The sequence below is a fragment of the Calidris pugnax genome, unplaced genomic scaffold (genome assembly GCF_001431845.1).
Source record: "Calidris pugnax isolate Ruff unplaced genomic scaffold, ASM143184v1 scaffold277, whole genome shotgun sequence".
Classification (NCBI taxonomy): Eukaryota; Metazoa; Chordata; class Aves; order Charadriiformes; family Scolopacidae; genus Calidris; species Calidris pugnax.
In genome coordinates this window covers 873,326-895,432 of record NW_015091023.1, presented here as the reverse complement: position 1 = coordinate 895,432, position 22,107 = coordinate 873,326, and the positions used below count along the sequence as shown (strand labels likewise).

At 38.5% G+C, this 22,107-nt stretch overlaps 1 long non-coding RNA gene across 1 annotated transcript in view; it reads right to left on the bottom strand.

Annotated features, from left to right (window-relative positions):
• The window catches only part of LOC106896111, a 51,051-nt gene extending 29,692 nt beyond the window's left edge, over positions 1-21,359 (bottom strand). The window contains exon 1 of the long non-coding RNA XR_001413584.1: positions 21,248-21,359. This is a non-coding gene — a long non-coding RNA (uncharacterized LOC106896111). The remainder of the gene's footprint in view (positions 1-21,247) is intronic.
• Between the last annotated feature and the right edge of the window lie 748 nt (positions 21,360-22,107).

The window sequence follows — 22,107 nt, the reverse complement described above, 5'->3', positions numbered from 1 at the left end:
ACATCATTTACTTTTAGAGATACAGAAATAATTTCTGAATGCTAATGCTGCTTAAAGCCAACACAGTGCAGCAGTAAAGCCCTGCAACTAAAGAGTGAATCGCTTTAAAAAGCACAGTAACGTGCTTAGTTAACGCTCTAACTTGATTTGTGCTTTGGGAGCCAAACAATAATTTGACTGATATTATTAGATACATACTTGCTTGGTTTGTCCTGCAAACTTAAAAGTCAAGCTGAAATCAAACTCAGATGTCTTAATCGATAGCACAAACATAAAGGCAAGAAATATATGTAGAATACATATGGGTTTGCTGTCAGATATAAACAAGTGTAGCTGATACACATACATACATATATTTGTTAGCTGACTATGTAAATTGAGATGAAAGCCCATTTTCAAGCATGACCTGTGATAAACAAATGCATATAAATAAACAATAAACCAAGATAACACTAGAATAACATCAATTAAAACAATTACAATGACTTCTAGTCATCATGAAGTATTGTTTCAGTTCCATCTTAAAACAGGAAAAGCTCTCAATTGTTCTTAAATCAACTGGTAACTGATTCCACATTTGTGGAGCCTTGAAACAAAAAGCTTTTTATCCCTAGTTTGTATTCATTCTAGGACATGGCAGTTCCACAGCATGAATAGAGTGTAATGTATAAGCTGCTCTAAGGGAAAGTAGCAGGTTGAAATAGTGGACACTGATTGACACAGTACTCTAATTGCTATTTTATATCCATATTTTAAAAGTAATACTTTTCAGGGGAAAAAAAAAGAAAGCCATATCTAAAATTGACATGACTAGTAAGTTGAAAGTGCAATTCAGATCTATGGAATTTTATGTAGCATTTGATATTATGCCAGATATACACACATAAGTAGAGAAAAAAACCCACACACAACAGAATATAATGTAGAAAAAAAGCCTTGGAATTCTGGTAATCAATCTCTGCTATTAACCAGAATACTAAAACTGCCTCATTATTCCTGTTGTCAAACAGTAAGGTAGCGAAGAACTTAGAAGTGAAATTTTTTATTTTATATATATATATATAGAATGTTCTATCTCTTCTTTAAATATATTGATAAATCATAAAAAGTCCTTCCAACCCATTTGTTTTTCAGGTACTGATGTTCGTGTTTTCCCTAGATAAGTCCTCAGGAGTCTGGAGAACTGCTAGGATTATGAAATCAAAAGGGACAAAAGATTGGAAGCTGTTTAATGACAGGAGGGTGGGACATTTTAATCATACTCTTTAAAAGTGTTGGGTTTTTTTTCCCCATAAGCACTTACAGGACTTAAATTCCTGACGAACACATGAGAAAAAGACTCAGTCAGCCCTTTGAGACAGAGCTCTGAATCTTGCCAGTTGTAAAGTTGCATAGAAAGTCTTCACAAAAAAGGGGGGAAAGGTATCAAGATTTAATATTGCTAAAGTTAAAAATAAAGAAAAGATAAAAGTAAGAAAGCTCAGTGGCTGTTTTTTATAAAACATAAAGGCACTGTAAATGACAGAGTAAAAAGGAGTAATTTTTACGTTTTACCAATCTTTTATAAAGGTCAGATTCAGGGAGTTGTTGTGATGCCACTGAACCCCCCCAAAAAGAATATTTTGAGAATAGAAAAAAGAAGGGTGGCATGCCTGGAAAGGCAAGATGCATGTGTGAGAAAGGCATTTTGGAAAAGAGCCTGTCGCCCACAAAGTACTGCAGAATAAAGTAATCAAAGCTGTGTCTCAGGCAAGCCATGACTCCTGCAAATAGGCAGGAGGGGAGGCCCATGTCATGCCCCCGAATGGTCTGTGTTGCTGGTGCCCGTTGGTGGGACGGGCAGGGTACTGCCTGCTCACCCTTTCACAAGCTTGTGAATGAAGCCAGGGCTTGCCCAGAGCACCCTCACAATTTGTTACCACCCAGCATCAGCCACTTCCCTTGGATCAATGGGGGAACAGCGCAAAACCGGTATTTTTACAGAAAGGGAACTGCTGGGATGGATGGAAAGTGTCTGTGCGTGTGGATTCCTGACCCTGGAGACTGCGAGCCTGCTGGACCACAACATTGCAAGTGGAGGAAGAGGACATTAGGTCACACTTAATACTTTTGCAGAGATAGCTCACCTTCCAACCACTCTGAGCCCTACCTCCCATGCTGCTGTCGGCCACAATGCCCTTTTATTCTGGCTTCTTGCTAAGGATGAGGATTTTGAAATCTAATGCCATGTCTGTCCAAGAGGTAAACCATGCTACTTTTGACTCCCCAACACCTGCAAAGACACAGAATACAACCGTCCTGGAGGGCGAGCAATTTGGCCTGCCCAGCTGCCTGCTGTAGCTACGAGAGTCCTGTTTGATCCTCACTGTTAGGCACTTCATGTCTTATACAAAAAAGTCTTGTGTCTTCCTCTGCGAATGCAGAAAAATCTCTGGAGGGAAAACCAAAATACCAAGATCAAAAATTTGACCCCCATGAAAGTAAAGGGATGAGGCCATATTCAGATTCTCACCTTAAATATCAAGGGAGGTCTTTATAGGGGATCTGCATATCACTCATAGTCTGCACAAGATGAAAGACTGACAAATCCAGAAAAGGATATATTTTGTTTTGTTCATTCTTATGGAGTAAACAAATATGGATTATGTATACATTTCATCATGTATTGAAGTTATAATTGTAGTAATAAAAAATATGGTCAAGTTCAGGTTCAGACACACCTTTATGAAACTGTACTGCCACAGTTAGATCCTGACTACTAAGAACCTCTGATCTGAACTGGGTCATTCTCAGCATCAGTATAGGGCGAACAGGGAAAAAAAAATCTGAGTTTTACAAAGGACAGGTAGAAAAGTAGGAGGTTAATACAGCAGCCTCATGGGAATAGAAGGGTGTCTGCGAGTGAAATAATGATATTCAGTCTGCAAGCTCCATAGATCCACAACACCAAAGCATTACAAGGGAGAACACTTAGTTGGAACATAAACCTAGCTCGATATATTATCCCTTAGTAGCTGGATAGCCCTGAAGTCTTAAAGTCTGGCAAACCAAAATAAAAATAAATGAAATAAAGTGAAAACAATCAGCTGGAGAAAAGTCACACAATAGTGAAAAACTAGCAAAAAATAGGTCAAATTTTGAGCCTAGCTACTACAGTTCTGTACATTTGAACTTTGTACCTGCATGAAAATTAACTTTTCTGAAATCGGGAATTAGAGGAATGGTCTGACCCAGCTGCAGCACGTCACCTAATGAGTTACCAGTTACAGGAGAATATTCCGCAGAAACATGGAAACTATATGTCAACTTCATTGCAAACTAGGATAGCTCTGCAGAAAGCTTGAGCTACTGCTGTGGCATTATAACTTTATAACATGGTCAGTCAATAACTTATCTCCAATGAGTCTCAGAATTGCAGTTATAACCATCTCTGGTTTTGCTACTTTACTGTCTTTATTGTTCACACAGTTCCTTCCCTGGTGCTATCTTATGATAGCTGATAGAAACCAAATGACTCAGATACTCTTTGTCTGAGTGTATCTGGTAATTCTGTCCTTAATTAAACACAGTGGTTCTTCACAATGGAAGAAGGCAAAAAGTGAAAAGAATTCTCTGAAGTTGAAATTGTTTCTTTCCACTCATACAAAAGGAAACAAGAATTTTTTTCTTGTTGCCAAAAACCCGTGCATTTGTTTTTTTAAAGAATCTGCTTCTGACACAGCAATCACATTACATTAAACAACCTAGATCTCACTACAAGAGAAACCTTATTTTCAGTAACAGCAGACTAACCTTGAAATTTCAGCCAAATTCTTTAGCTAAGACATTCCAAAGACAAATAATATGTCTTATTTTAAGACTCACAGCAGGAAAGTTATGTTCAGAAGCAAATGAAATTTTAAGAAAGGGCACCTGGGCACTTCTAGCCATGAAACTAAGGCAAGAAGTGGCTGCCTTAGTTAGTCAAAAGGTTTTAATTAATTTCCCAGGTGAAACCATGATTATTTCTATGAAGTGTCTAGCCTCTGTGAAAGAGGAGAGTGAAAGATATCTACTTCCCAAAGATAAGAAGAGACTGGTGACCAGGCAGCAGTCAGCAAAAGCTAGGACTAGAAGCCCAGGCAGAGTAATAGCTAGAAGCAGCTGTGAGAGAACCTCTGAAACCCACATCTAATTCAGGAGAGGATGAGGGACACATACACTGTATGTGAGGGAAGAGAGGACTGTAGAAGTCTTGATATCTTTTGGCAACTTGGGGTTGAGGAAGAAAGAATCAGCTTGACAAAAGACTGCTGAGGTGGAAACAGGGTCCAAGCTGATCACTTGACCCAATAAGGTGTTTGCTGAGTAAACCCAGCACTGTTAGGCTGAGCGATCTGCAGCATGGACTAGGGTCCTGAGATACTCATTTTAAGGGCTCTTCAAAGTCGTGGAGCCTTCAGTTGTCTACCTAATTTTAAGTACTTGAGGGATGAATGAAAGTTACGAGAGTAATTCTCCAGTTCTGTAGAAGAGAAACACACTTCCTAAGAATATCCTGTACTAGATAACTTGATCCACCTTCAAGGGAAATGAAGACCTCTGTCATTAGTTACAGAGGAAGTAGAGGGAAACTAAGTCTCAGCACACCTCTGATATGCATGAAAGATAGATAGGTCTTGGCCATTATAGAGAAGAGAAACTTTAGTGGGATTGCAAGTTTCTAAGAAGAAAAAGTTCAAGTTTATAGTGGAATCTAAGGAAAGATACTAGAATGAAAGGGAGTGAGTTAGGAGGGCAAGTGGATCAAAGCGGCTCTTGGTCCATGATTCCAGAGAGCAGAAACCAGTGAGTTAGGCAGCTGAGCAGGACTAGGATTCAGGTACTCCAGGTAGCTTCTTATCTTATTGTAATGCTGACAGTCAAATCAGGAGGACAGAGAAACAGAAAAAGAATTCAACAGAAAGAAAATGTCTGGTAAAGAAACTAACTTCACTTGTTCATCCACTTCCAAGTTGAGGCTTTTATTTTTTTGCTGGTTTGCTACCATTTGGATCATAACACATACAGAAAGACCAGGCTTAAATAGATTATTTGACTGATATTTTTCAATTTCTCTGCCAACTAACTTGCTACAGCAGATAATGGTCTGCCTGAAAAACTGCTTTTTCAGGACTCCGACAGGAGCCACAGTGAAATTGAGAGAGGTCAAAAGAAGTCAGCTGCCATTTTCACTCCCATTTTTTATGGAAATGGGCAACAGATTGGTGAAGACATTGCGAAGGCTCTAAGGCAATCACTCTTTCAATTTGTCCAATATTAGTTTCAATAAGAACTGAGAACAGAAACAATTGCCAGCAGCCCCTAGTTGATTTGTTAAGACTCACTCTTGTCCACTTCAAATCACCTTTGACATTTACGAGCTCAACTTTGCAAACATCATTTGAGTATTATTATTTTATCTGATGCCTCTATTATGCCAGTGTCTAGGCTACCATAATGCTAAAAAGTGATGCATAGGTATCAAGAACACCATAGTTTCTTACGTTTCCACTTTGTGAAAAACAAGGAAGCTTGTGTTATTTTATGCAGACACAATACCTCTAGCATTACACATGTGAGGTGTAGCAGTTTGCAACGATTTATGTGCATATATCAAAAGTGAATTTGAAAAAAGGGAGAACTAGTTTGGCAGATATTTACAATAAGACTGGTATATTGATAGGAAATTAACTTTCCCCTGCACCTACATTCTCTATGTAGAAACCATCTTTGTAGAGGTGATAAGGCATAACAAGCAAAGAAATGCAAATAGAGAGGATTTACAACACTCTAGGTTTGTACTCTGTACAGCACGCAACAGGTTGCACGCAACTGTCCTTTAAAGAGTCACAGGAACAAGAAGGAAAATAAAGCTATTCCAAACAAGATAACAATGGTATTGACAAATATACCTGGGACACAGATGTTCAGTGTGATTTACTCAGCATGGTTCCAGTGCATACACCGGAAGGAAATGTCTATCTGGGTCAAATAGTTTCAGAGATACAGACCAAGAAATAAAAAGAGAAAATAATATCAGTGTGGGATGGGTGGTGTTCAGTAACCAGTGCAGATTCTTCCATAAAATTTGCTTGAAGCCTAAGTTGTACAGCACATGCATTCTGCCTACTGTCTCTTGTAAGGCTGAAACTCAGACACTGACATTGAACATGAAAAATCATGTGAACACAAATGAAAGAGGAGTGGAATGGGCAACGCTGAAGACCACATTTAAGAAGACCTGAACTGCTATGTGGGTTTGGTAACATACAATATGTCTGCAATGGATTCTGCACTGGGATGAGGAGGTAGCCAGGCCAGTTTTAGCCATGTAGAACTCCTGACAGGTTACCGCACAAGCTGTCCTAAATATAATCTAAAGAGAAGAAACAAATGCAAGGAAGGAAAGTTAATATTTTCTTGAGGGTCTGCATATCTGATGCCTCTATTATGCCAGTGTCTAGGCTACCATAATGCTAAAAAGTGATGCATAGGTATCAAGAACACCATAGTTTCTTACGTTTCCACTTTGTGAAAAACAAGGAAGCTTGTGTTATTTTATGCAGACACAATACCTCTAGCATTACACATGTGAGGTGTAGCAGTTTGCAACGATTTATGTGCATATATCAAAAGTGAATTTGAAAAAAGGGAGAACTAGTTTGGCAGATATTTACAATAAGACTGGTATATTGATAGGAAATTAACTTTCCCCTGCACCTACATTCTCTATGTAGAAACCATCTTTGTAGAGGTGATAAGGCATAACAAGCAAAGAAATGCAAATAGAGAGGATTTACAACACTCTAGGTTTGTACTCTGTACAGCACGCAACAGGTTGCACGCAACTGTCCTTTAAAGAGTCACAGGAACAAGAAGGAAAATAAAGCTATTCCAAACAAGATAACAATGGTATTGACAAATATACCTGGGACACAGATGTTCAGTGTGATTTACTCAGCATGGTTCCAGTGCATACACCGGAAGGAAATGTCTATCTGGGTCAAATAGTTTCAGAGATACAGACCAAGAAATAAAAAGAGAAAATAATATCAGTGTGGGATGGGTGGTGTTCAGTAACCAGTGCGGATTCTTCCATAAAATTTGCTTGAAGCCTAAGTTGTACAGCACATGCATTCTGCCTACTGTCTCTTGTAAGGCTGAAACTCAGACACTGACATTGAACATGAAAAATCATGTGAACACAAATGAAAGAGGAGTGGAATGGGCAACGCTGAAGACCACATTTAAGAAGACCTGAACTGCTATGTGGGTTTGGTAACATACAATATGTCTGCAATGGATTCTGCACTGGGATGAGGAGGTAGCCAGGCCAGTTTTAGCCATGTAGAACTCCTGACAGGTTACCGCACAAGCTGTCCTAAATATAATCTAAAGAGAAGAAACAAATGCAAGGAAGGAAAGTTAATATTTTCTTGAGGGTCTGCACACACTGTGGAAGAATAATAATTTTTTTTTGAATGCTTCTCTGTGACGGGAAATTTGAAGATGATGGCACTAAGCTGGACTTAACAAAATTTCTATAGCATGTTTAAGGAAATTCTGTTTGCAACTCTTTTTTTTACCTCTTCTGTTCCTTGCAAGTACCTAATAACAAGAAGCTTCAGTAACTCTGGAAAATATATACTTGGAATTTTATTTTGACAAGAGTTCTTTTTCGTGCGCTTAAAGAAATATTTAAAGGTTTCTTAAAATACTACAATATAAAGAGTAAATAAACATGAAACATGCATAACTAATAGTGAAAAAAAAAGGTGAAGACATTTCCCCTCTTCTTCACTTGAGTGCAAAATAACACAAGCTCTAAAGAATAAACCATCAAATATTCTGTATATGTAAGCCTTCTCTCATTGGTTGCAAGCAAGCTACAAAAATTCCTATTGATTGCACTGTGGAAGGATCAATGCCCCTAACACCTTGATATTTGCTCCCACTTTCCATTTACTTTTCACTTGTGACTTTAAAATATAAGTGACAATGAAGCATTGTCTCTATGGTATATAAATGGGAGCTTATTTCCTGCATTTACTCTGGTTTTCTTAGGGGAAAGGGGATTTACAGTTAATAACAAATCCCGTTCCACATTTGGATTATTCCTGTGTACAGTAAAAACTCCTTGAATTTCAAATAATGCCAATTTCCATCTCTTCAGCTGGAGAGGCGGTGGGGACTCTGGTGCGTGCCTTTTATCTCAGAACCGTAAGTGCTGTGGTAAAGGACTCAGCCATAAATAATCCCACGTGTCACCAAGGCTGGTGATAAGCAAATGCTTGCTGAAAGGCCCTCACTCCCTAATCTTCATGGACTTGTCACACGGCACCGAGACAGCCTCGGCAGCAGGTGACTCGCAATGACCAGCTCAAGGCACACTGGTCTTTGCTGCCTTGGCATTTCTGTGCAGAAGTAGCATGGAAATGTCCTCCGCCCTCAACTGCTACCAGTAACGGATGGGCATATGGAGAATGATTTAACTGATTACCAAGCCTGTCTTTCACAGTATTTTATCAGCTGACAGCAACTTGCAAAAGAAGGCGCCAAAACAGACAGTATTAAACCTACACCCCAACATTACATAACTAAAATCTTCATAAGGCGGGGAGAGCCAGATAAAGAGAAACCCAGCCTTTTGTTTTTTAAGAATCTGGTTCTTATAAAGGCTTTTTTAATAAAGGAAAATGAACAAAAAGATTATTTTGAAACTCCAGCAAGTAAATTTGTTTAAAACTCTGACAAACTCAGATAGTAGCAGAGGTAATGTTTAGTTTGTCTGCTATTATATTCTCTCTATTTAATGGTTATGCCAGGTTTCTTTCTGGGACATCTATTATTAGAGTATACTAATATTCACTTAATCCTACTACAACTAATTATATATCCTCCTTAACCAGTATCTTACTCTCTGCCAACAGAATTAAACCTAATGAAATATATCAATATTGAAGACTCAGATGATGGCAGTTACTATCCCCAAAAAATAATTATAACCAGTGTATATATATATATGTATACAGTGGCAACACCTAGAGAGTGGGAACAGCATGGTAATGATATTCAAACAGGAACCCAGCACCCCCTCAACCCTGGAACCACTAATAACTTCAGCTGGAACAATTGACAGAGGGGAAATGAATCATTCTCTTTGACAAGAACAAAACTATATTAAAATGTAATAGTTTATTAAACAACTGACTCCAGAAGTTAAATTACTAAATTGCATCTCCATGGGTTTTAAGAAGTACTGTCTGATCACAATAATGGATTGCCTACAAACTTTTATCTTAGCCATCGCCTCCAGAGTTGCTGTATTTAATTATTTAAACTTTGTATTAATGAAACATGTTACACTGGTAAGAAAACTACTTTTATCACAACACATGAAAGACAAAAAGTATAATATGTGGTTTACACTGCACAACTGCATTTGCATCCCCTTTGCAAATAGCAAAAAATGTCCTCTCCCTGATCTCCTCTTTCCAGCTGCTTTGCCTGCAAGGATTTGCAGAACTAATTTAGTGGCTTCCATTGTTCTTGATTCTGACTTGATTTTTTTTAAAAAAGAATGGAAAACATTTAAAACATTTTGGTGCACCTGTTGTGCTGCATTATGACCCACTGTGATTTCAATTTATGTCACATGAGAACATGCCACTGGAGCAGCAGATTGCATCATGTGCAAAAACCCTAGCAGTGCTGGAAATTGATGTCACATCACATTTTATAATGCATATGTATGCATATATTGCATAGAAAAAAGAGGGCTAAATTAAGATAAAAAACAATGAAAAAGAAAATAGGCATGGCATGAGTGAGGTTAGGCAGAACCATTCTCATCTGTACATGTGTCCTTTAGAGGCTGAAAACCTCCATTGAGCAATGAAGACCTCTGTCACTTGAGCTAGTGAGAACCTAGTAGATTGTCATCTTTTTTGGTCGATTAGCCACAAGGGGGAAGTAAGACACATTTTTAAGTGGGCTTCAGGTGTTTGCTGACATTAGAGGAACATTGTAAATTAAGAAAACTTGGAATAATTCCATGTTCTGGATAGGGGGAAGGTCTAGATATGAATGCCTATGCCTCATCTCTGCTCAGAGAAACAGTCCCTCCTGCCATTTGAAACCTCTCTCTCAGGTTCTTTTCTGGTCTCAGCTTACCCAACTGCCATCCTGCCTTTCTTCTTGACCACCTGCCCCAAGAGGGATAAAAATTTGGCAAAAATCTCTGGAGCACAAGAAAGATGAAAACTTAGGTACTTAAATGAAAAATGCAGAAATGAACAAAATAATAATCATATGAGCTTACAGTTAAGCACCTTTGAGAGCCCTTAAGAAGAGAGACTTGGCTTGGAAACCTGCACTATGAACACACTCATTGAATAATCATGTTTTGTGGAAGGAGATTTCAAATACACTGCAGATTCCTGTATGGAAGACTCCAGCAATGCTTTTTCTCCTTACAAGGCACAAGACAAAATATGCCTTTGCAAAACACATGTTGCAGTCCTGCAGCTGCTTCTTAGGAAAAATGGCGACAACAATATTTCTCTGCCTTACAATTGTATTGCAAATACTAATGATGACAAAATTCTGCAAAAGAAATGCTTGGAGAGCATTTACAATGTTAGAAATGTTAAAAAGCCATTCCTTCGTTGTCTAAACAGTATATTGAAAATCTAACTGCTACTACATAGCAACCCTTTACAGCCAGAAGAGCAGACGCACTGTGGATTAATCCCAATAAAGCACCCTTTTCTTAGAGAAGAAAGAACAAACACATGATCTGAGAACTGTTTGGTGCCAGTGATGTACTGTGGCTGCTTTTTGACCAATGTCCTTAAAAACAGATGTGGACAATTTGGTGAGCAGAGGTCAGAAGAGAATGAGAATGATCAGAAAATAAGACCTATGAATGAAGGGTGGAGGGATTGTAGTTATTCTACCTAAAAGAAAAGAAGACTGAGAGAGATATGATAGCAGCTGAGAAATATGTAAGAGAAAGAGAATAATCTGTATGACAAGCCCAATGTGGATAGGACAAGAAGTAATAGCCTTGAATCACAGCAAGAGGGATTTGGGTTAGAGATTAATAAAAAAAATTCTAATTGTAAGAAAAGTTAAGCACTGGAGAAGAACACTTACCTCACCTGGGGAGACTGTGGGATCTCCACCGCTGGGAGATTTCAAGAAAAAGTCATGCCGCTACCTTTTAGGCACAGTCAAGGTCCTGCCATTTACATCACTAAGTGATGAAGAGAGTCACGTTTCCTGTGACTCTAAGTTTTACCGTGCAGTTTGTACAAAAACTGAGAAATGGTTTGTTTGTGTGACAGCTACAGGGACCAGCCACTTAATATGTGGAAGCCATTAGCAAAAAGCAAGCTTAATGGATCTTCCAAAAATATTCACCTGCATTTCAGTGTGGGAAGGAGATAACCTATTGCTGAAGGAATCCTGTTCCACTGACAGGAAGAGGACCAGGAAATGAATTCTCCCTGGAAATTTCCTTCTGTGTGGTAGCCAAGCCTGCAGGATGACTTTCCCAGGATTGTTCTCCCTCCACTTACAAGCAGCTGCTAGAAAGTAGCTTTCTGCAGACTAAACAGATGGTAGAAGGGTTGGGATGCTGGTGAACTCATGCTCGTGGAGGACAGGAAGGAGCATGAAACCTCAGAGGAGGTAGTTCTGTTGTACTTTTCTGTATGGAAAAGTGTCCCATCGGAGGCTAGGCCAGTAGGTGGCTTTCAGGGACTATAAGGGCACTGGATGTCAATAATGGCATGGCAACATTGAGACCATGAAAATGATGGAAAAATGCTGTGACAGACCCATTACTGAGAGTCCACACTGAGATCTATTCTCTGAGCTTAGTGCCAAAAGACTGAGGCTTGGGCTCAGCTGGCAGAACTGCATGCTGATACCAAAATTAGACATGCAGGTTGGGACTACTTAAGCTGACATTCCTAACATGGCTTCTGTAACATTGAACTGTGGTTTGAAAGACAAAGAGTGCTTTGAGTTCTTCTGTGAGGTGAAGCAGAGACTACAGGGCTGGAAGAGGGACAAGAGAAAGGGACTTTGCAGGAAAAATGTGGCTTATGGAGGACTTGAACTCAGCCAGGACATCCACTTAGCTTCAGTCCCCTCCACTTGCCACATGGCATGACTCATGTTCTTTAGTTTCTCTCTTGCGATGAATAAGGCTTGGCTGGAGGAACAGCTGAAACTAATATTCACTTGCTCCTCACAGGAAAATTATGGTTTGCCTAGGGTATCAAAGAAGCCAGGCTACTGTGGCTTCTAGTGTATGGGGTCCATGTATGGTGTAACCAGTGTGTCTAGGATTACTGGATCTACAGCTAATGGAGCATACAGGTAGCCTGCGCACTAAGAATGGCTGTTTATCCAGGATTTCTGGATGGTAGCTCCTTGCTCTAACTGAATCATGAATGCCTGGAAATACTGAGCAAATGATTCGTGTCCATGAGTTCTACCTGGCGCTGAAAAAGAGGAGATACCAGTCTCTTTACAAGCCTATGGTAGCACTGGATTTAAATTTTTTAAATGTATAATGACTTTCTACAGAGCACGAGTATGAAAGACATCTTTAGTCACTGTGGAAAAAGGCGAAAAAGTAGGGTAGGATCAGTGAAAACCCACATGTATACATATATCTAGAGTTGAGAGACTTGTGAGGACCCTTAGAGCATAAGGAGAGAATGAGTGATTTGATGAAAAGAAATTATGTAACGGGTGGTCAGGTTGTCCCACTTGAAGATCAAATATAACCAGAGAGTCAGTGAGAACTGTGAAGATAATGGTCTAAACCCTCATCCCCACTCAGGGAAACAAGCTCACTTCTTACAGAGATAAGATTGCCCTGCAATAGTGTTGCACACAAAGCTGACAGACTTTCCAGAATCTAACTCAGCAGAGTGCATTTATTGCAATACTAAATTCATGAATGACTCCATGTTAAGAGCATCTTGCTCTCTGATGTACTTTGAGAAAGAGAGCAAAGTGACAGGACAGCCAGTCCTTCCACATGAAGTAATGGCTGTTGGTTTCACGGGCTTCATGCCGTAACTGCACCTGTACTCTTAGCGGAACCACAACACAGACTTGCCTCCTTCATCTTGCTTCTTTATTGCATCGTTCTCAAATGAAGATGAGAAGGACTCATAGGGAGAGGATAAGGAGAAGACTTCTATTTTAAACAGAAAAGGCAGGAGCAATACAGAGAAGAGGTGAAATTCAGACAGGCATTCATATTTTTTACACCTCTGGTTCAAGTGGATCTTCCAGCACTGGTGGTCTTGTAGAAGTAGTGGCTGGCATGAATGTAGCATAACCTTTGGTGCTTTCATGTTGCAAAGGCTGCATAAAATTCTGTCCCCTTGATCACATGAGAAACTGGAGCAAAAAGTTTCCCTTTGGCAGCTTTTTTTCTTTTTTACCCACATAATCAATTCTGTGTCTCAAGGACTTTTGTCTCTACATTGTCTTGGGACCCTTCTCATGACTGTTTCTCTCATTTCCTCCTATTCTCTTAATTCTCTTCCTCCACTGAAGCAAAACCAGTCAATTTTAAACAACCTACAGCCCCTGCTTTTCCCACTAGAAAACCCCACACTGCATTCATCATAGGCTGTGGTTACACGTTTGGGGGCAGGGTTGACTTGAACTCCTTTTGGCATAACAAATTGGGAGGGTGGGATTTCAGAAGACCAGGGTCCTATTTGTCAGTGCATCAGAACCCCGCTGCTTACTTGAGCCATGACTGCAAGAGAACTAGGAGTCACCCAGCAATGAGGAATTGAGACCGGATTATTGACAGTTGCCTATAGAGCATTTTGTTCTTTGTGTTCCGGGGAGTACATAGCACTTTGGGTACCCGCTGACGGCCAGTCCTTCATTTAGGAGAGGGGAGGTGTGATATTACACTTCTGCTTTATCCAACTTGTCCTCCAAGTGGTAAATATGTGTGTGTGGGTATGCACATATGCAAAGAAAACTTAAAATAATTTATGAAGGAATTACAAAATCCAAGATGCCGTAATCTTACTTACTAAAGAAAAAAGGAAACCAAAAAACCCCTCCCACATATGAGCAGCTAAACATTACTGCACTTCAAAATACACCTAGGGGAAAAAGATATTGCTGGACTTAAATGCACTAACTTACACTGCTATAAAACAATATATTTGAGGGCTTCAGCCAGATCAGCTATTCATAATGTTCTCCTGTTTTGACATCATACTATGCTATGAGAACACATCTGTAAATCCTGATGTAACAATGTACTCTGGATTATATTCCATTTGAAAAACTTTCAATAAACAACATATTAAATGCATAGGATACAACACATGTAAGTGTCAGGAAATGGGGTACAGCTTTCCCTCTGCTGTTGAAGGTGAGAAAGTATTCATCACCTTCCTGTTCTACCTTCATCTTGACCCCTCCAGATCCACTCCCAGGTTTCAGGGGTCCCCACATCTCTCCCTACATTTCAGTTCTCTTTAATCAACCAATTCTGACAACATATTTTAGCTCAAAAGCAAAACACATCAGCCAAATTAGAATGGTGTTAAAAACAGGTGAAGTCTATGGTTTTAAACACAGACTTCTCTTTGTGCTAACAAGCAATATTTATGGCCAAGAAAGCTTTAAAATCCTTTCCTCAAGATAGTTTATCTACTTTTGCTGCCTGGACACCTGGTTTTGGATTAGGGAAGGGTGAGAGTTGGCGTGGGTAAATTGTGAAGTGAAATATTGATCCTCATCAAAATTATCTCACAGAGGCAGCTTATGAGTATTGTATTGATGCTGTAAAAAGAGGGGTCAACAATATATAGTATTTAGCAGCATTAGGGTAGGAAGGGGATATTGCACTGGGAGGACACTGTTTCTTAATGAAATTGCCTTTGAAACTGGAAGGTAAATTGATGCATTTACCTCACAGCATTCAAATATCACATTCAAATACATCTTAAAATATCATCATAATGTCATTCTTCCCACACTTTTTAAGGAGGCCTGTCCCCTGAATTGTCAGTAAACTGCACTTTTAGCTCTCCCCATAAATGTTCCCTCAAAATTCTCAAAGATAATATATAGAGAAAAGTACTTATTAAAATAATATGGCAGGCCTGGCTGGAACTGACAAAACCAAGAAATTCATGGCTAAGATTGAAACTCCATCTTTGAGACACCCCATTGTGCTTTGTTGCATTTTAATAAGTGCTCATCTGACCCTTTGCCAGTTAATTATGGGGATCTTCAGAATTTTGTTCTGGCCCTCTTGCTCTTCAGTACTGATGTGCTTCTTTCACTTCTATTTTTAGGGACCTTAAGGTGAGTTATCATTGTTAACCTGATAACACCCAGATCTATTTTGCTCTTTTAGCTGATCCTACTGAGGCAGCTTTTGCTCTTTTCATCTTACCTCCCTAAAGTGCAAATTGGGATCTTAACTGAATCTCTTAAAAAAAAAAAAGATAAAATAAAGAAAGAAGAATCACAAAAATTAGATCCTCTTCTCCCTCCCTCTCCTCACAAACCCAGTAAAAAGTATCTCCAAGTTTTCAGTTGCATTCGATGAAAATCTGTTTGTGATTTACAGTATGGCCAACAGAATTGAGGTACTGGTGGATCTTATTTAGCCATTCCCTTTGACTTTTTTTTCCCCTTACTGTTTTAAAGGTACTTGTTTCCATTTACTTTGGATTTGCCACGTGAAAATAAGAAGACATTGAGAGGATACCATAGATCCTGCAGAACACCTCCTGTTCCTATTTTAAGGTATAGGAACCTCCTTTTTATTACCTCCACAGCAAGAAACAATACACATATCTAGGAAAATTTTAATTCAGAGGAGAGAGAGAAAAAACCAAACCAACCAAAAAAAAACCAACTATGGAGTAAAATGTTTCCTAGTACCTCCTGTGGCTGTTTTCTGCATCAAGATTTTCTGGCTTACTCCTGAAAGAAGATGGATCAGAGAATGAATTAATTTCCTCTGAAATGTAGCCTGCCATCCATGAGGAGACATTGCTCTGCCTGGCAAAGTAAAGGAACTTCAGGAGGGGACAGGAGTAAAGCCAGACATCATTAAAGAGCAACAAAAAATTGTGATTATTTAGAGGTTCTTGGGTACAATGATGGTAGAGACTATTTTTCAAAACACTGTAGACAAACATAGATGTTATACTTGTCTGAAACACTCCTCTGAATCTTCTGAGATTTGTCCATCACTAGAAAAATTTAATGAATACTAGTTAACTTGTGGAATTTTCCCATTGAATGCAAATGATTCCAAAAGTTTATTTTCAGAATGTTTCATGCCTGCCTTTGTCAGACAGCTGGTACAGGGAAAGGGTTTCAAAAATAAAGAAAATTATATATAATGAATAACCAATTGCAGTAGATGCTAGGAGACTAAATGTATTTTTATTGTGAGGACATAATGTTGCCATAAGCTAACCTTCTCCACCCCCATAGGGTAAAGAACAGTTAATGAAGGAGAGGATGCTTTTATTAATCTGTAGTCCATTTCTGTGCTATATAATATTCATTAGGCATTCGCTAGTAGTTTCTTCCACTCACCCCATATTTTGTAGTAAAAATCTTTTTTCAACCTTTGATAAGAAAAGAGTGATAAATAGTTAACTAACACATTCTCTATTTTTTTGATATAATCAATAGAATCTTAACACATTTATATGACCTGATACATGGGAGGTCAATGTGTCTTTTGTTTTGAGAAAATCTTTCAAGACTTGGGTTATCATGATCTTTGAACATCTCTCAAACTGTACTTCTTAGAAGTAGTCTCCCTGGGTGTAGGTTTGTTCTGATAAAGTCATCCCAATGGCTGATTTTCCACTGGTGTGTGTATGTTACAAATAACATGATTTTCTGGTCCCTTTTTTTTTACAGTTTTCAAACTTCCTTCTCCTCTCTCCGCTCAGGAAATATTAGGTTTCCAATGTAGCTGCTGGGCTAAGCTCTTTGGTTCTGCCTCTACTCCTAAACAAAGTTAATGCCTGCTTGTTAGCTCTGCTTCTTTAGCTTTAGTCCAAAGCTGGTTTTCTATTTACACTCAGACATTCGATCAGCTACTTAGATTGTTTTCTTAGATTTTTGTTTAAAATAAGAGTTATAGGAAGAATACCTCTTTATAGTGGAGAATATCCCCCTAAATCTGAGAAAGCTCCTGCTTTATTTTTATGGACAAGAAAGGCAACTTTCTGAAAGCCTGAAACATTATCAAATGAAGGTTTAAGTGGTGGCATTCATTTTTATAGCATACTGTTGTTCCAGTGAACTTGAAGAGTAAGCCTATGATTAACTTTACCTTTTTTTGTTTTTTAAATAGAAATCTAACTTTGATTTTTGGTTGTTTTTTTTTTTATTTCTAAGGAGATTGGGTAAAAATGTTTCAAACCCAAGCAATTCTATTCCTCACACCTTTTGGACTGTGAACACAATGGGTTCCTATGCTCATACTTTTTGACAGGATATTATTGCTTTCCTTTGATATAGAAGTTTATAATATCTGCTCCTAGTCAATTGCCCTTTGATGTGTAATTTTATAGTGTCTCCTACCAGTTTCTCAGACCTTTTTTATTGGTATTGGTCAAATCAGGTGTATAAAGTAAGACCATCTTGAGGAGTTTGAGTCAAATGAGAGTGAGTTATCTATTAATTCTGCTGGTAGGTCCCAAGTCCAGTGTTACAAAATATTTTTGCCATCTTTTTCCAAAGGCTTGCCAATTAGCCGGTCCTGGGTTGCCCACGGGGCTACTGTCAAATCTTTAGGCCCTGATCCTGCAGTCAAATCTTCATGTCTGGGATCCTATTGACCTCAGTAAGTTTTTGGGCAGATTGAAACATCAGGTGACTCTGAATTTGTTCCAGGGGAGTTTCCTAATACAGCCAGCTGCAGAGTTACTGGGAGCTTCTGATGGGCTGGAGATCAGCAAATGCACTGATCATGCAGGTTGTTGTCTTCTACATGGTCATAGTAACAACAGATCTGCCCATGTATCATTGGTGGACCCCAGGGACCCTGGTGACAGTGTCCTACATATAGATACATATACACACACATATATATCTGTATATACATGCTTATACGTACATATATGTATCTGTACATACATACTTACACATACATATGTATATATCTGTACTTGCATCATGAAGTTAATTTATACACAACTATGTGTATATATGAAATTACAAGTAGGCACTTGTCTCCTGAGTGCATTCATCAGTGCCTCTGTTTGACATGATCTGTTTTCTCCCATAAGATTCTGGGCATGGGTATGACTTATCTCAGTTATGTCACCTCATTCAGGTAAGGCACAAAAAGTAAGAGAAAAGTCAGAGAACTGAGAATTATGAAGTTTTTTGCATTTAAAAAAAAAAAAAAGCATACGTAAATATGTTACATGCCCAAGTATCTTGGGGTTTTTTGTAATTACACTGTGCTAGAGGTAGCTGATTTGGGATTTTGGATCTGATTCTTTTCTTAAGCATACAAATATAAATAAGGAAGAACACTGCTAACTCCACTGAGGGCAGCCTTATAAAACTATCTAAGAATGAGGTCTTTGTTTCTGGACTTTGGGCTAATATTTCTACAGTTCTTTCTCTGTGGGAGTGATAAATGCAAAACTAACCTCCAAAACCCACTGGCTTCTATTACTGATCCAGAATATGACCACAATATACAGCTCTAATAAAACAGTCTAAAAAAAGGAACTGTGATCTCCTAAGAACAGTAGAATAAAGTTTGCATTAATTTCTGGTTAAATACAACAGTTGTGTAATTAATAAAAAAAAGTATCCAGAACAGTAAGCACATTCTGGAGCTGAGATTATTTTCCTTTACTATAATGAACATCATTTTTTAAAAAAAATACTTCATGTCTGGAAATAAAGAAACAATGCTTTGATTAATTTTCTTGTATAAAAACATTGTTTATTTCCAAGTGATCCATGCATACCTGCTTATTTAATTTTTTTTTTTTTAATACAGCTATTGGCATAGTATAAAATACACTTCATTCAACAAGAATCCTGCTAGGACTGTGACTTCTGACATAAAGGAACTAGGTTACACTGTCACAGAATACTGGAGTTTAGTTTCTCTTAAAACTTGCATTTAACTGTTTAAAGGAAATTATGGCAAATGCGAAATTGGAACTAAATTTTATAAAGTCTGATTAAAATGCAGAGTTGGTAACTTGGAAAACATCCCAATGATACCTTAGAGGTGAAGCAGGAGGATTAGAGATACTGAGGAAAAACCACACAGGACTGATCATTTCCCCACTGTATCCATTTAAAAAACTGTAGTTCTTGTTTCTTACAGGAAACTTTGTAGTTTCCTTACCGCCTTAAATTGTTAAAGAAAATGTGACATCATTATGGATAGCTTCTTTACAGTCTTCTCCATCTGCATTTCACTTTATAAACATCTCTGAATACCAAAACATGCTGGGCTAGATCCTGCCTTCTGCCATGTGCGGAAAATCCTGTTGGAGTTCACCAGGGTTTATGCATGCAGCTGAAACTTGAATTTGGCCTACCCTTCTTTACAGGGAGGCCCCTGAGCCATCTTATTTGTAGCTCTTTTTTTCTCCAAAGTTTTGTTGGATGAGTTTTCGCCCCGCAACACAACACTTCTCTTTTTTCTTTTTCTTTTTTTTTTTTATATTAAGAAAGATTGGAAAAAAGTGAATTTCCGAGTCACAAAATTCTGCCATGCAAAGCTCCTCATGGTTATGTCAAAGTCTTGCATCCCTGGCCACCTCAGAGAGGTGAAACTGAAATGTGAATCTGATTATAAGATGAGAGTCATGGAGTTGGACTAACATATAAAAGCTGGGAATAAAACTTGCTAAACTGAGCAGAGGGTGTCATAACTGACCATGTATGTTCCACAAGACTTTGCTGAACAACCTGCTGTTACTAATATCACTTACCAAAAAGGCCTGTTGCATACAATAATAATTTTGTGGTTGTAAATCACCTTGAAGACATAAATTCCCATATAATGTCAGTGCTTTATAGAATATGTTACATATTCTTCATTTTTTGTTAAGGATAGAATTTTTCTTTTGAGTGATAATTGTATTCTGCATAACTAAGAAAACAGGACATTGTCCATATTAAAATACATAGTAATCAAAAATAAAATCTGCCCTTTTTCTGAAGTAAATTTTATGTTAATTTTATTTCACATGAAAAACTTTTCTTTTTTTTTCCCCCCCCAAAATATTCCCAGAGAAGGGATAGCACAGCTTTGACAGAGAAATACACTTTTGAGGATTTAAGTTCACACCGTAAGGAGTCTTTCAAGAGTCCTGCTGTCCTGTCCAAAAGCTGCTCCAGAGGCTGAACCAGTGGTCATTCCCCTGAATGCCAACACCTCCTCCCAAAGATAAGGCAGCAGCAGCAGCAGCAGCAGCAGCAGCAAGGAGCGTGCTGTGCAGTTTCTCCTGGAATGCAGACTGGCTTTAAGATAAATACTAATATTTAGAGAGAGAAATATTTACTGATATTCCCTTAGCCAAACGCTGCAGCTGTAACTATAAAGCATGTGAAGATGGCAATGCAGCCAGACCCCTTCCTAAGAGTGGTTTTGATTTTTTATTTTTTTTTCTCTCCTAACTATAATGGGTGACTGCTTTTCTGCCTAAGCAGCTCTGAAGGGCTATGAAAACTGAAGTCCTTCAAAGCTGTTAAATGTTTCCTCAGTTTCACAATAAAATTCTGCGTTACAAATCTCCCGGTAAAAATCTCTGCAGCATTGCAAGCAGTACTTACATAATTTTCCGTTAAGTCAGTATTTGTTTATTCAACACCTAGAAAATAAGGAAAGTGAACGTGGATAGGGAAGGGGAAAAAAACAAAGGCGGGAGGGGGGAAGGGGGAAGGGAGGGGGGGAAGAAAAAAGGCAAAACCCTACCCTGAAACAGCCATGCAGCTATTAAACATATGCCAAAGTAAACAATAGTGTGAGGGTCTGCCATAGCTTTGCCCTGCAGGTAGACGGCAGGCGGCACAGAAGGAAAGCAAATGGCAAGGAAAAGAGAAAGACGGTACAGGATGTGGATGAGATGCCGAGCCCTGAGAGCATGAACGGCCTGATTGTGATCCTCAAGTCACACCATCAGCCATGCAAAACAGGACATACCTTTCTGGCTTGCTGGTTCTGTCGGCTGAAACAAAGCAGTCCCATTCTCAGCGGGAGGCCAAATCAAAATGAAATTTTATTTAGTCTGCACTGTCCCCAGATTGGGTTTCAGAATGACTGCTTTAGGAGATAGCATGGATGTGGCTGATGCATGCTTTGCATATGAAACTGCAATAGGGGAGAAAAAAAAAAAAATCTACATAATCAAAAAAATCTGTGCTGTGTGTATGGCAAAAACCCCTGGACGTTAGTGAAGCAGCTACAATGGATGTTTTAAAAAATGACCTTTCTGAATAAAATGCACATTTGTGCTCTGCAATACCATTTTCAATAAATATATGATAGATCATTTTGCATGTAATTTTTCAGAAGCTGCCCTGAGAGACTGAAATATCAAATCATTTTTCTTATTTTTTTTAATCACGGAGCAGAATTCCAGTTTGGAAACAAATGCAGAGAAAATGTAGACTTGAAGAGATTTCTGTGTCTTGCACTGGCTGGCAGGGATTGTACCTCAGAATCCTCTTCAATTTAATGTTTTGTTTAAGTCCCTGCTTCCTAGAATACCCAAAGAAAGGCCTACTGCAGTAAAGAACATCTGCTTTTTGTACCACTGATCTAATGCATTCCACCTTGCACTTTTAAGAAAAGATCCATTCTTTGATTAGACACACTTAATTTTACAGGCTATTAATAAATAAAAAAGATCATCAACTGATCGCACAGTATTTTCATTAGAAGTTAGAAATAACTTACAAAGGCAAGGAATAGTCTGCCGAATATGCAGGGCATACACCATGTAATGCCTTTGTTGTCAGTTATGCTGCAAATGAGATTTTCAAATAGGATTTGCAGAGGCA